This window comes from Ictidomys tridecemlineatus, chromosome 10 (assembly GCF_052094955.1).
Source record: "Ictidomys tridecemlineatus isolate mIctTri1 chromosome 10, mIctTri1.hap1, whole genome shotgun sequence".
NCBI lineage: Eukaryota > Metazoa > Chordata > Mammalia > Rodentia > Sciuridae > Ictidomys > Ictidomys tridecemlineatus.
This window is the reverse complement of record NC_135486.1, coordinates 138,797,150-138,811,571: the sequence shown is the minus strand read 5'-3', so window position 1 is coordinate 138,811,571 and position 14,422 is coordinate 138,797,150. Positions and strand designations below refer to the sequence as shown.

The following is a 14,422-nucleotide window of genomic DNA, read 5'->3' as shown; positions in this document are numbered from 1 at the left end:
CCACTTTGGAATTGTGTATTAGATAAACAGTTTGTATCTAGGACAAACTTTTAAAAAATACTATTAAAATATTGACAGAAAACATCCCAAGCAACTCTAGGAACTTTCTCAGACTGTCTAAATAAGTGTGGTAACACTGGGCTTCCCTTCTAGGGAGGCAGGTCAAGCAGCCCATGAGCCTCTAATGCCCAGCTGGGCGGTCCTCCACTTGCCAGCTGTCTTGGGAGCTGGGATTTGGGATGCTTTCCATGCGGCAGTGTTCCCACACCCTTCCTTAATATAGAATGTTTTCAAAAGAAACATTGGCTAGTGAGACAGCTTCACTCCCAAACATGGTCATTGGTTCATAGTTCATTTTTATTTTGTTTTCATGTAGCTAAAACAAGGAATAATATGTAAACTTGTCAGTGTAACCAAGTGTCAGTAGGGTTTAGGGTAGAAGAGGAGAAAATGGAGGTTCTGATCAGCAGAGGGCTGCAGAGCAAGAGGTGTGCCAGACTCCCCTCCTAGCCAGGGGCTTGGCTGCCCACTGGTGTGTCTTGGTCCACCTGCAGATGCGCTCTGGTGGGGCTCTTCAGAGTGGCCAGTAGGGCAACTTGGAGGATGGCTGAAGCTGAAGCTCTTAGGTGGCCCTAGGCCTGTAGTGGCCCAGCGAAAGCTGGTTAGGATAGTTGAACCTGAAGGCAGATAAAGGTGTTCTGGGTAAATGGGAGGAACATGTCCAGGAGAGAGAGGAGTGCGTGATGGACATTAGGCAGAGAATTGTTCTGGAAGGTGACCTGTGACTTTGTGGTCAGGCCTCATTTTGCTACTTCTTTTAAAGCCGCTTTCTCACGCATCCATCAACTGAGCAGAGTTTCTGAGTACATATTAAAGATGAGAACATGAGGATGGACAAACCACAGAACTTGTGTCAAAACGTCCCAGACTCCCCAGGACTGCTGAAGGGTGGGAGATGGCACAGCTGCTGTGGAAGAGGAGGTCAAGCACAGTAACCTTTGACTCAGCAGTTTCCCTCCCAGGTGCTTATGCAAGAACATTGAAGACACGTTCACCCAGTGACAGAAACGTGGAAACCTCCTAAAGGTCCATTGACGGATGAATGGATAAAAATTATGGTGTATCCACGTAATAGGACGTGATCCAGCCACAGAAGGAGGGGAGCACTGACCTGTGCTGGGACCCGATGGACTTCCAGAACCTTGTGCTGAGTAAAGCAGGCAGACACAGGCCATCTGTCGGAGAGCAGATTATGATGGGTGGGTGTGGGGTTTGGAGAGAATGGATATGACTGCTTATTGGGGACGGGGTTTTCTTTTGGGGTAGTGAAAAAGTTCTGAAATTAGTTTTGGTGATGGTTGCACAATTCTGAATATACAAAAACCCCACTGAATATATACTTTAAATGAGTGATTGCATGGTTTATGAATTATATTTCAATGGAGTCATAAAAAAACAAACCTACCATTCTAATGGTAACCATTGATTAGAATTTTCTGTAGGACAAGGCAATTATAAAGTTTGTTTTTTTTTAATTTTTTTTTGTAGCAGTGATTGAACTCATGGGCATTTGACCACTGAGCCACATCCTCAGAAATTATAAAATTTAAAATAAGACTAGAAATAGAGATTCTAAAGATTGTGGTGTGGAGAGGGATGAAGTGCATGGTGCAATTGCAGCTTCCTGGGAGACAGATGTCCTTCAGGGATCAGGCTCACAATTTTGGAGATTCAGACTCTTCATTTCTGTCAGAGTTCAGAGTTGTACAGTTTAGGAGGACTGATTCATGCCAACCAGAAGACTAGGTACCAGTATATTAGGTTACCTTAAGGAATAGGATGTACTTTTCCAGTGGCAAAAAATATTCCTATCTGCTGCAGGGCAGTTTCTCCATGATGTCAAGGCATCTGGGAGGCCTAATTAATATCAGCATGATTGTTAAGAAGTGTCTTAGGGTCTTAATATATTCAGACATGGGGATGTCACAGTCAGCATGTCTCATCAGGGACTGAGAACTGATGCCCACCATGTTGAGTGTCCTCCTGAACTATGCCGAGAAGCCCTGCCCAGCTCTTACCTGTTTTTCTCCTTAAAGAAGAGATGTTACAGAACAGACAAATCCACATGAAAAACAAAACATCACCATAAAAGACAAAACTCCCTCCTTCATATGGCACATAAATATATGTGGAAGTTTTCACAAATAAAGCCAAGATGATTTCAAACCAACAGTGTACAAGTGAAGGTGGTCCCATAACGGAATGTAAGGCAGACAGACCAGACTAGAATGGGGCTGAGCCGTCCAGTTCTTAGGCCTTGAAAGGGGAGAGGCAAGTGGTTTGGGGGAGGATGAGGAAGCATGGAGAGGAACCCCTGCAGAGATGGTGGAGCAGGTGGTGGGTAACTATTGCATCCTGTAGATCTGATCTCCTATTCATGTGGCACAGACATACAGCCATCTGGGTGTAGAGACCGGAGGTGGTCTCAACATGGAATCAGCGAGGAAGTGCTCAGCAGGTGGCTGGCAGTGTTATCTGTCATAGGTACAGAAAAATGATAAGGACGAGTCTTCAAGTTTGGTCAGTCGCCCCCTAGAGAGAAAGTTTTGGCTGAGTGTTCAGGTGATCAAGTAGATGACAGTGGACAGATAAACAGGACAGGCCCTGGTGGTTACTATGACCTGGTTGAGAAAGGTAGGACTCCGTGAGGGATGGGCTGTGTAGACAGGGGCATGTCCCCTGGTGCCCCTCTTAAGAATGAACTAGTCTCTTCACTGAGCTTTGGAGGAGACTCCAAGGAGTCCTCTAAGCTCTTCATCCTACCAGGCAGGATCTCTCTCCCGGATTCTCCCTGTCGCTTCCTGGCTGTATTTCTAAACATGGTGCATCACCAGAACCTAACAGATTGATGATATTAAAGAATTATTGCTTATTTACTTATGATGTAATAAATGGTATTGGCCTATTTTTTAGATATATGTATGGAAATATCAGTGAATAAAATCTGCATCTTGCCCTGGTGCTAAGAATGAGACCTTCTCCCCGGGCATGGTGGCACATGCCTATAATCCCAGTGGAATGGGTGTGGCTAGGGCCCCCTTTGGATCTGAGCTTGGGAGGCTGAGGCAGGAGGATCACGAATTCAAAGCCAGCCTTAGAAATTCAGTGAGATCCTGTATATAAAAGAAATACAAAAAGGAGTAGGGATGTGGCTCCTGGCTTCAACCCTTGGTGCAAAAAAAACAAAACAAACAAACAAACAAACACACAACAAAACAAAACAAAAAAAATGAGACGTTCTCTTAAGTAGATTGAATGTTGTCATTCTACTGAGACTCCCCCTCTCCGCTAATGGGCTTCCTGTGGACACTGATGTGTCTTCACATACCTTTCTGGGTGTGTCATTCTCAGATGTTGTCTGAGGCAAGCCTTGTTCTCATTAAAATCCTGGCAGTGTGTGGACTCTCAGCCCTGGGGTCTTGAAGCAGCCTTGGTGTGTGTCATCTTCTGTAGGTTCTTTGACCTCAAGGTTTGCTTCTCTCTCACTCACCTGCCCCTTCCTTGCCCTGAAGCACACAGGGTGCCACTGGCTGTTCCTCTGGAAAACACTCCCCTCCCCCAATGTCTGCAGCCTTTAGAATGGAGTGGCTGTCCCCCGCTGCCTCCTGGTGCCTCTTTCAGCTCTTACCCCACATGCTGAGTCCCTTGTCCTCCTCACTCAGCCCTGGATTCCCAGAAGGTGCTGTGACAGTGAGCCTGTGGGTGTGGATGTAGGAAGGGGAGACCTTTGCACTTGATGTGGTGGGGGACAGAGTCCCTTGAAGGGTTCCGGTGGAGCTGGCAATGCGGAGGTGAATGCAGGTTTTAGCACTGGAGAGATCTGTTCCTTGGATAGCCACCTGTACAGTGTCTTTGGTTTCACTGGTGTGTCCTTGTGTAGACATATTTCTTCAGCTTTCACCTGGAGCACTGAGAAGCACCAGCCCTTCTGCAGGAATGGGTGTGGCCAGGGCCCCCTCTGGATCTGAGGAGGCCACAGTGGCAGGGGCCTGGCTTCAGGGTGGGGTGAGCAGTACACAGCTTTTTCTTTTCTTTCTTTCTTCTTCTTCTTCTTTTTTTTTTTTTAGAGAGAGAGAGAGAATTTTTTAATATGTATTTTTTAGTTTTCCATGGACACAACATCTTTGTATGTGGTGCTGAGGATCGAACCCCGGCCGCACGCATGCCAGGCGAGTGCGCTACCGCTTGAGCCACATCCCCAGCCCCACAGCTTTTTCTTTAATGAGTAGTGGAGGGTTTTTTCAGGTGCTCTAGTTCTAATGTGTGTCCCACGCGAGGTGACATTGGAGGTGCCCATGGTTTGGGGCAGTGGGGGGCCCTCTCCACTGTTCGGCCCTCCCGAGCCATGCCACCTGCATATGTTCCTTGGCACCCCTGCCTGCCTTCTGCATAAAGCACAGGCCTGTAAATGTTCCTCAGTTTAAAAATAACATTTTCCCTACCAAGAGCAAGACTCCCTTCTTGTCCATCTAATTTTAGTCCCTTGTTTTTATGAACTTGGAAATGTTTTCTTTAAGCAAAAAACAGAAGAGAGCACACAGATGCAGGAGACTCCTGGCCGTGTTTCTCAGGAGCTCAGGCGTTTCTGTGTGAGATTTTCTTTCTTGTTGAACAGGTTGCTAAAAAACAAAATTGTGAATCAAGACAGTATAAAAGACACAAAGAGGAAAGCATGACCTCGCCTGGTTTGTTGCCCTGTGGAATGCTTTCTGAGGGCAAAATTGAAACATAAGACAACAAGAGTTCATGACAGAGGCCAGTGGGGCTCTGAGGACTCTGCCTCTGTTCAATCCAGCTTCCCATGGAAAGCTAATGAGAAGGTCGAAGTACATGGTTCTGTGAATCCTTCTGCCATAAGTAGCCTCTGGCTATAAGACCTTTTACGTTCTTCATATTCTGAGTACAGACATTATTTTTTTCTTGGTTAAAATTGTTGTCAACCTCTTTGTCTCTAAATTTTTTATTACTATTTTATGTAGATATTTCTGTGTGTCTACAGAACTCACAAGTTTTTATTTTTAATGGTTAAACTTTAGTTAAACCAAAGTTTAACCATTTCCTTTGTGAGACTTTAGATTGTTTCAAGGACTTAACATTTCCCCTTGTAAATAGAGTAGCTTTGGGGAATGTAAGACTTTTGAAGCTTTGTATTTAGGAAGGGGCGAGGGAGTGAACACCTAATTTTTCTTATTTTTATTGTAAGAATAAAACAGCTGTATGGTCTAACATTTAGAAAAGACAAGATAAATAAAAACATTTTTAAACAATGTTTACTACTCAGGCCCGGTGCAGTGGCACACGCCTGTAATCCCAGCACCTCGGGAGGCTGAAGTAGGAGGATGGTGAGTTCGAAACCAGCCTCAGCAATTCAGCAAGGGCTTAAGCAACTTAGACATATCCTTTCTCTATAAAATATAAAAATGGGCTGGGTATGTGGCTCAGTGTTAAGTGCCGCTGGGTTCAATCCCCAGTATCAAAAAAAAGAAAGAAAAAAAGAAAGAAAAAAGTTTACTTGCCGGGTGCAGTGGTGCCCTGCAATCCCAGAACCTCGGGAGGCTGAGGCAGGAGGATCTCGAGTTCAAAAGTGAGGTGCTAAGCAACTCAGTGAGAACCTGTCTCTAACTAAAATACAAAATAGGGCTGGGGATGTGGCTTAGTACTTGAGTGCTCCTGAGTTCAATGCCCAGTACCAAAAAAAAAAAAAAAAAAACCAAAACCCAAAACAAAAAAAGTTCACCACTCAGATAGTCATTATGAATTTTTTTTAATGTACATCTATATCAATAATTATCTTCTGACAATAGTGTTGTATTAAAGGCACTGTTTTATAATCCTATTTTAACCTAAATAGATCATAATTTTCTTTTACTGTTAATCTTATGTATATTCCTATGTCAACATAATAGAGTCTCCTATTTTTTATAGGGAAATACTACAGTTTATTCAGGAAAGATGCCTTGTGGAAGTTTAGATCATTTCCAAATTGTTTTTCTATACGTCATCATATATGTTGTCATATTTCTCCATTTTGCAATTTGCCTTTCAGCCATGAAATTTTTTGATATATGGATATGTAAGAATTTTATATTAGGTTTATCTGTCATTGTTTTCTTTTATAGTTTTTATCCTTTGGTAACCTGATTAGAAAAGCCTTCCCGATTCCAGTATTATGTAAAATATTAACTTGTTTTTCTTATACTTTTGGGTTTTTTTTCTGTATTTTAGTATTTTTAATTTTAAACCCATCTAACATTACATTAGTGTAGGGTATGGGTGGTTCAAGAGACTATGCCAATATTATGTACCATTTATTGATAGACTTTGACATATGCTGCTTATGAATATATAGAATTCTGATTTATGTGAGTCTTTCTGAGGGCCTTTTTTTCTGTTTGTATATATTTATTCCTCTGGATTAAAGTCAGGCTTCTTATTTCTTTACCAGCTCCCATTGGCATTTTGATTCAGGTCTGTCAGGTCATGTAGGTTAATGTGACATCTTGACAATCTGGAATCCTCACGTTCAGCAAGCTGGCATACCTCTCCATTTGTGCAAATCTCTCAACATTATTCAGTAAAGATTTGTAGTTTTTATTCTGAGCTTTCACATTTTCTTAAACTTAGGTTTTACTATTTTTCATTGGTGAATATGATACTTTTTCTATTTTATTTTATATTGTTGATGTTTAAGAACTTTACCAGTTTCCATCAATCGTAGATATATAATTCACACATAAGTGCACAGTTCTATGAGTTTTAACAAAAGTACGCAATTGTGTAACCACTAGCACATGGGAGATATGCAGCAAGAGGTCCCTTGTGACTGCTGCCATCAGTCCCTCCCCTCCCCTCAGCTCTTAGTGACAAAGGTGTGTTTTCTGTTGCTGTAGTTTTGCCTTTTGCAAAATGTCATGGAACTGGAATCACAGTAAATCATCTTTTGTGACTAGTTCCTTTCACTGGGAATGATTCTTTTAAAGCTCATCCTCATTGTTGCTTGTACCAATAGTTTATTCCTTTTATTGCTAAATACTATTCCTTTGTTTAGATATACCACAATTTAGAAAGTTCATTTATCATTGATGGACATTGGTTGTTCCCAGTTCTTAGCTCTTAGGAATAAAGCTGTTGTGAATATCCACAAATCTTTGGTTGACATGTGTTTTAATTTCTTTTGGTTAAATACAGACGAGTGGTGTGGGTGGGTGTGTTATGTGGTGAGTGTATTTTTCTTTATAAGAAGTCGTAGGCCAAAAATGGTATTTTTCTTTGTGATTGGCCACTTAATGGAATGCTTATGGGGTCTGATTTTTTAAAAATCAGGTAGTCTAGATTTTCCTGATAGAAAAATCTTAAAAATTTAAAATGCCTTCCTATTTCATTCTTTATATTTCATTAAAAACAACAACAACTGAGCTGAAGTGTAAAGGCCCCAAAATACCTTTTCTCTTTAGAGTTATAGAGATATTAGACGTGTGTGCGTGTGTTTTTTTTCCCTCCAGATGGCTCGCCATTGAATTTTGGGGGAGGGTGTTTGATTTCTCTACAGCTAAAAACGCTACACAGAAATGGGCCTGTGCACCGGTTCTCTCTGTACCCTGTGGCCAAGGAACTATTCCAGGATGGAATGAGACCATGCTATTCCACTCAGCCTCTTGATCTTGAGCCATTCCCCATGTGACTTTCTTTTTCTCTTTTCTTTTTAAAAACAAAACAGTAACTTCCCTGAGTTAGGCTCAGATTTTGGCCTCATTTCATGCTCCTTCATCCAGTCTTTGGAATGGCTTGTTTGCCCCCAGCCATGGAAAACACGTGCAACAGGAGGCTGTGCAGGCTCATTGTCAATGGAATTGTGTCTCTTTGAAATTTTACTAGTGAACATCTAATTTGTTAATGCAGCTTCTGTCAGTCAAGTGGATGGCAGGCCTCTTGGAGACGGCAGCTGCCAGTTGGGTGCTTGACTCATTTTCTGGTAACCACTTCAGGTATGCACAAGCTCCCCGGTGCCTCGCCTCCTGTCCATCATCACCAGAGGCACTTAGACCCCAGGGCTTGAAAACTCTTCATCTGCAAGGGGAGTCATCCATCTCTCTGTGTAAAAAGAATTAGAAGATATAAACAGAACGGGAGATTAAAAATGAGCGTTTGTTTTTGAACACAAGAGATACAAAACCTATCTTTTGTTTTGTTAGTTTTTAAAGGTAAGGATATATAGACTTACCACCTTGAATCCTGGATCTGACTTGGATTTTTCTTTTGAGCTCTACTTAGTTTCTCTGGGAGAGATGCTACAGATTAGCAGCTAAACACAAACCTGAGGCACTGGCTTTGATTCTGTTTTGCATTCAATTTGTCATCTGCTGGTGCTTTTGTGCCTTCCTTTTCTCCTCATTAACTGTCCCTTAGGAGATGGCATCAATGCATTTTGCAATGAAAGGACCCCAGCCAATGGTTCTAGACTTGGAATTCATCACTTCTTCTCAGATCCCTCCTTGCATTTCTCCCTAGGAGACTGGGCCCTTCTGGGATGCAGTGTCTAGTGCCCCATTCTCTGTTGCTCTCCTCTGCCCCAGTGATTTCACCGTCCCTGACTCTCTCTGCTTCCTGTTGCTTTGATGGGTCTCTGGCATTGTCTCTTCCCTGAGCTGGAGTGTGAGCTCATAAGGACACATTTTATGGCCTTTTGTGTCCTTGTTATATAGTGCGTAGCACCTGCTCTGTACTCACATGTCCACAGGTTGCACGTGGCCAGGTAAATACATCCAGTTTTCCCTCATCACTTTTGCCATAAACCAATGTTCTTCTAGAGTTCAAAAAATTTAGGGATTAAAATGAAGTATTAACAATAGCAAAATATTATAATATTTGCTTTCTTTGAAATATATGAATAATAAAACAAGTGACAGTATTGCATACCTCTCATGTGTCAATGTGGGCTACTTCCTCACCATTCTGCATAAAATGGCCCTTAATAGTGTAACAATGCTACTTGAGTCCTTGTTAGTTTCAAAATAACCTTTTGAATTTTCATATAAAGAAATACTGAATGGGTTTTTTCCCTCTGTTACTTTTTAAATTTTCTTCTTTGCAGTTTGCTGCCGGGTCTTCGTGTGTCCTTGGGCAGGCCAGGGTGGTGCACAAGGCAGGGGATCAGTGCCACTCCTTGGTAGGGAGGGGCACCTTCCTTTGTGTCTGGGATTCTGGAGTTGTGCATCTGGCAGGAATTACCCACATGTGCCTGTGTTGACTGTTCATAATTTTATATCTTGTTTGTTAAGCTGATAGCAGGGCACCCATTAGGAGAACCAATGCACCCAAAGTGTTGCATTTGGCAAAGTACTCATTGTACCAGCATTTCCAGTGCCAAAAATGGGGCAAAGAATTGTACGAGACCTCTGCCCTATTTTATTAAGAACTGGATCTTAATGTATACCTGTGATTCAATTCATAAACTTAAATTCAGCATTGTATTTGGATTTAGCATAGTGATGGAAGGGTGGACTCTGGGATAGACACATCAAGGCTTAAACTGCATCTTTATCTCACTGTGCATGAGCCATATGAGCACTAGCCTTGTGGGACTTGCTATCAGTAAGGTAGCCAGTGGCCAGCATTGCTCAGGTCTACAATGCTCTTATAGATTGCAAGAAGAGGCTTCAAGTCCTATATGCCTGCTTTGGGCCTGAATTTAACTAGCAGGGTGAATACTCCTTATTTTTTTTCTGTCATTAAAAATGATGTCAGGGCTGGGGTTGTGGCTCAGTGGTAGAGCACTCACCTAGCATGTGTGTGGCCTGGGTTCGATTCTCAGCACCACATAAAGATAAATAAAGTTATTTAAAAAATGATGTCAGGTTGTGTGAAGCATGATTGACATACACTAGATTGACATACACATGATTGAATCTTGGACTGGGTTGTGGCTCAATGATAGAGTGCTTGCCTAGCATGTGTAAGACATGGGTTCCATTCTCAGCACCGCATGTAAATAAGCAAAATAAAGGCCCATTGACAACTAAAACAATATTTTTAAAAAAGTTTTCAGCCTTTTCAGGTGTATATTCTGTGGGGGAACAGGTGTTTTTTTCTGAACTTTCTGTTCTTTGTTCCTTCTCCTTCCTTTTGGATTTTTAAATTTTCTACCTTTATCTCTTCCTCTTATTATACCATTTTCTAACCTATTCTATCTAGTGATTGACCAAATTTGCAGTGTATGTTTGGCTTTCACAGTCTGCTTCCAATACTGTATCAGTTATTCCATTGTGTAAGAATCTTATAGGAATTCTTTGGGCTACTGTCCTAATGCTGCATTTTATATATGTTACAAACCTCATAATACATTATTTTCACATTAATTTACCTCTGAGAGCAGTGTGGTCCACTTAAACTCCTGAAAGGATGGAAATAGATCTGCACTGTAAAATATGGTAGCCACCAGCCACCTATGGCCACGGAGTACTTGAAGGGGGATATACTGGGGTCTGAAGTGGAGCAAATTATATCCCATCCTGACATGGTTATGTCAAAATGAACCTCAATATTATGTATTACTATAATGCACTAATAAAAACATAAGCAAAGAGAAGTGGCTAGTTATGACTGGATAGTTGAGTTTTATATTTTGTGATACTAGACGTTGAATGCAGGAGTGTGCTACCACTGAACTACATCCCCAGCCCTTATAATTTTTTTTTTTTAAGCAGGTTCTTGCTAAGTTGTCTGGGCTGGCCTTGAATTTGTGATCCTCCTGCCTCAGCCCCTTGAGTTGCTGGGATAACAGGTGTGCACCACCATGCCTGGCTTGAATAGCTGAATTTTATATAATTTAAGTAGTTACATGTGAATATTAGACCAGTGTAATTTTAGAACCATTAAAGATTTTAGAAAACAATTTTGTACATACCTTCTTTTCAAACTATTTCAGGAACTCTTAGTTCCGTTAAGAAGAGTTTGCTCTGTCTCATCACCTTCTGACTAATGAGCATCCTTTAACATCTCTTAGGTTGCACTTCTCTGGGAGTGAATGATCTCAGATGTTGCCAGTCTGAAAAAGTCTTACTTGCCAAAGGTATTTTTTCAGGTACATGTAGAATTCTGTGTGGAAACATTTCCATTCCATACTTTAAAGCTGTCATACTGCTGCCTCTGGCTTGTGTTATAGTGATAAATCTGCCAGGATCCTACCCTTTGTTACCCTGACTGCTTTGTGTCCTCCCATCATACCTCCACCCTGGCAGCTCTTTAAGATTTTTCTTTATTTTAGTTTTCAGCAATTTGAACTTGGTGTGATTTTGGTATCTCTCTTGTCTGGAGTCTTCTACACTTCTTGGATCTGTGGTTTTATGTCTTTAGTCATGTCTGAAATATTTGTGGTTTTTATCTCTTCAAATGGTTCCCACTATTTCATTCTTTCTTTCTCCTGGGATTCTATTGATCCATCTATTTACAACTTCACTGATTATTACTTTGGCTGTGGCAAGTCTATTGTTAAATCTGTTGGATACCATGTTTATTATTTCTGTCATTTCCATTTGATTCTTCCTTGTATTTTCCGTCACTATGCTATAATTTTCAGTCTGTGCATGCATGTTGTCCACCTTTCCCAGTAGGTCCCATCTGTGTGGTGGCCATGTCTTGCCCCTGGGCTTTGCCCCAACTGGGATGGTCAGCGGTTCCTCTTCTCCTGAGATGACAGTGATCTAGAACTTCAGGTTGTTTGGTTGCCTTGGAACCCCAGCTCTCTGTTGATTCAAAAAAGGTTATTCTATGGCTATCTTGTTGTTAATTTATATGAGGGCAGGTGATTCTCCAGCTTTCTAAAAATAACTTTCTAAAAATAACTTTTTCTAAAAACTTGGTTGAGCTTAAACAGTATATGAGATTTATAATATTCTTTTAAATTATTTATTTCCTGTTCTTTACTGGTGAAGAAGAGTGTGTCCTTATCTCTTATAAACATATGTTACCTAGTTTTTTTAGTTTCTATCAACAACATTTTTTTTCAGGTCATAATTTGGTGAAAAATTTATATGCAAAATTACAATGATATAGCTTATTATTTCCCAAAGTTTACAAATAGTGATGATATTGAAAATGAATATTCTTGCTAGAAGCATAAAAAAGAACAAATGCAAATGCTTTAAAGGACCACTGTAGCCTTCACACTTGGCCATATTTTCACATTAGTGCGTCTTCTCAGTTGTTCTGCCATATACGCGCCCTTTTTCTTTCCTGCTTGAAAGCTTTGGCTTTCTGTTCAAGGAACTTTTTGGGATCCTCCTCCAGTGATGCCCATTTGCAGGGGCCACCCCTACATGGATGGTTGAGCCATTAGCCTCTTCCTGCAGCACCCGTTCCGTGTGCATGATGCAGCTCTTCCTGTAAACCAGGATGGCTTTGCCAGCTGCTGACCTTTGCAATGTCCTCATGCCACCTGAACTGCATCATCCCCTTGGATGGGCATGAATCAAGCCTTGTGCTTTTGCTCTTTTGAAAGAGGGGAGGACATACCTTCCTGTGAATTTGAGAAAGTGTGTTGAAATGACTTTTATGGTTCTATCGAAAGTCACGAAGGTATTGAACTTCATTTTGGCCACTGCTGCTTCAGTGATGTCTGCAAAAGGGAAGAGCTGTATTTTTTAAAACCAGAAAAAGAACTGTAAAATTTGGTGGATGGCAGGTTGCTGGATCATTAAAAAAAAAAAAAAAAAACAGAGGAGGAAGAACTATAACATGCTTCAGACACTGGGAGAAAAGCCTTGGGATATGACCCTGTGGATAGAGATGTGCTTGATAACACTAATTGAATAGCATCCAAAGTCCCATCAGCAGGTGATAGGTAACAAGAAAGTCACCCTGATGGGGTATTATGCACATTCCTGTTCACAAACCTTTGTTGCATACCTACTGTGTGTCAGCCTTGTACTAGGTGTCCCAGATGCCTTATCTCATCTTACAGTTCCCTCAGGTGGTACTGGATACCCTTGTCCCATTTCACAAAGGAGGGAAGCAAGACACAGAAGATTAAATAACCCCCCCAGGCCATACAGTTACTAAATAGAGAGCTAAAAGGACAGTTATACAATAATAATGATTCTGATAACACAGGTTGAAATAAGAATGAAGAAAACCTTAAACATCTTTGATTTGCAAAGATGAAAAAGATGGATTATAGGCAGGCGCCGGGATCCTGGAACTCTGAAACACAGTTGGTAGGAATACAAATTGAGAAAGGTTTCTTGGAGGTCCTGAGGCCATCTCTTTCAGAATTTAGCATTTGACCAAGCCATTTTGCTTTTAGGAATTTACCAATGGTAAGGCTTCATAGCGTGCAAAAATGTACTCATAAAGGTCTTTGTTACTATTTTACTTATAATGGCAGCAAATTGGAAATCATTTGAATAACTGAGTAAATGATGGTCTATCCAGAAAGTATAATTGTAAACATTTGTAAGAGTGGAGTAGGTCCTTTTGTGCTGACATGGGCAAAGCTGCCACCATGAATCGTTAACTGTAAAAACTACCTCGTGTAAAACAACCTCATTTCCATGAAAAGACACATTTGAAGAGTGTGCATACAGAGATGATAATGCATGTGTTGGCAGGAGTACATAGATCTGTATACAGTGCTTGTCCTTGAAAGTAGGATTGGAGGAACATTTACTCTGTATTTTCTACTTTTTGTTGTTTCAGGTTTTTTTTTTTTCCTAATTTTTTTCTCAACTCCCCTGCCCTGTCTCATTACTCTAATGGTTTTTAAAACTATCATTTCAGTTCTTAAAAATTCTCTCATAAGAGCTGAGCATTAGCAGCAATTTTCTCTAAATCTGTCTCAGATGATGACTTGTGTTTTAATTATGTAAAAGGTAAGGAAATTGAATATGAAACTGCATTTGCTTTGATGTAAGGGGTAGTGTTCCCTTCATATAGAAAAAAAACTGAAACAGCATGTGTGTACTACTTTTATTAGTAGAAAAGCAGCTGTGTTCTTTGAAAAAAACATTATAGGAGCTAATCTAATTGATGGAAATGTGTGATTGAAAACTGGTGCAAAGTATGGGCTTTGGGTTGTAGCTCAGTGGTAGAGTGCTTGACCGGCAGGTGTGAGGCACTGGGTTTGATCCTCAACACCACATATAAATAGATAGATAGATAGATAGATAGATAGATAGATAGATGATAGGTATTATGTTCATCCACAACTAAATATATTAAAAACAACAACAACAAAACGGTGTAAAAATAAATTCAGGATTATACTGGGGGCAGATCAGGTGTGAACCTGTCTTGGTATGAGAACATAATATTCTATGTATTTGTAATTTCCTAATCTGCTTACATTTTACATCATAACATTTGGGCT

The 14,422-nt window shown here is 40.8% G+C and overlaps 1 protein-coding gene and 1 pseudogene across 2 annotated transcripts in view; one reads left to right on the top strand and one right to left on the bottom strand.

Moving 5' to 3' along the window:
- The window catches only part of Adcy9 (adenylate cyclase 9), a 115,409-nt gene that overhangs the window by 20,585 nt on the left and 80,402 nt on the right, over positions 1 to 14,422 (top strand). The gene's annotated exons all lie outside the window — the stretch shown is intronic.
- LOC120887399 (large ribosomal subunit protein uL24 pseudogene) lies at positions 12,200 to 12,647 on the bottom strand (annotated as a pseudogene).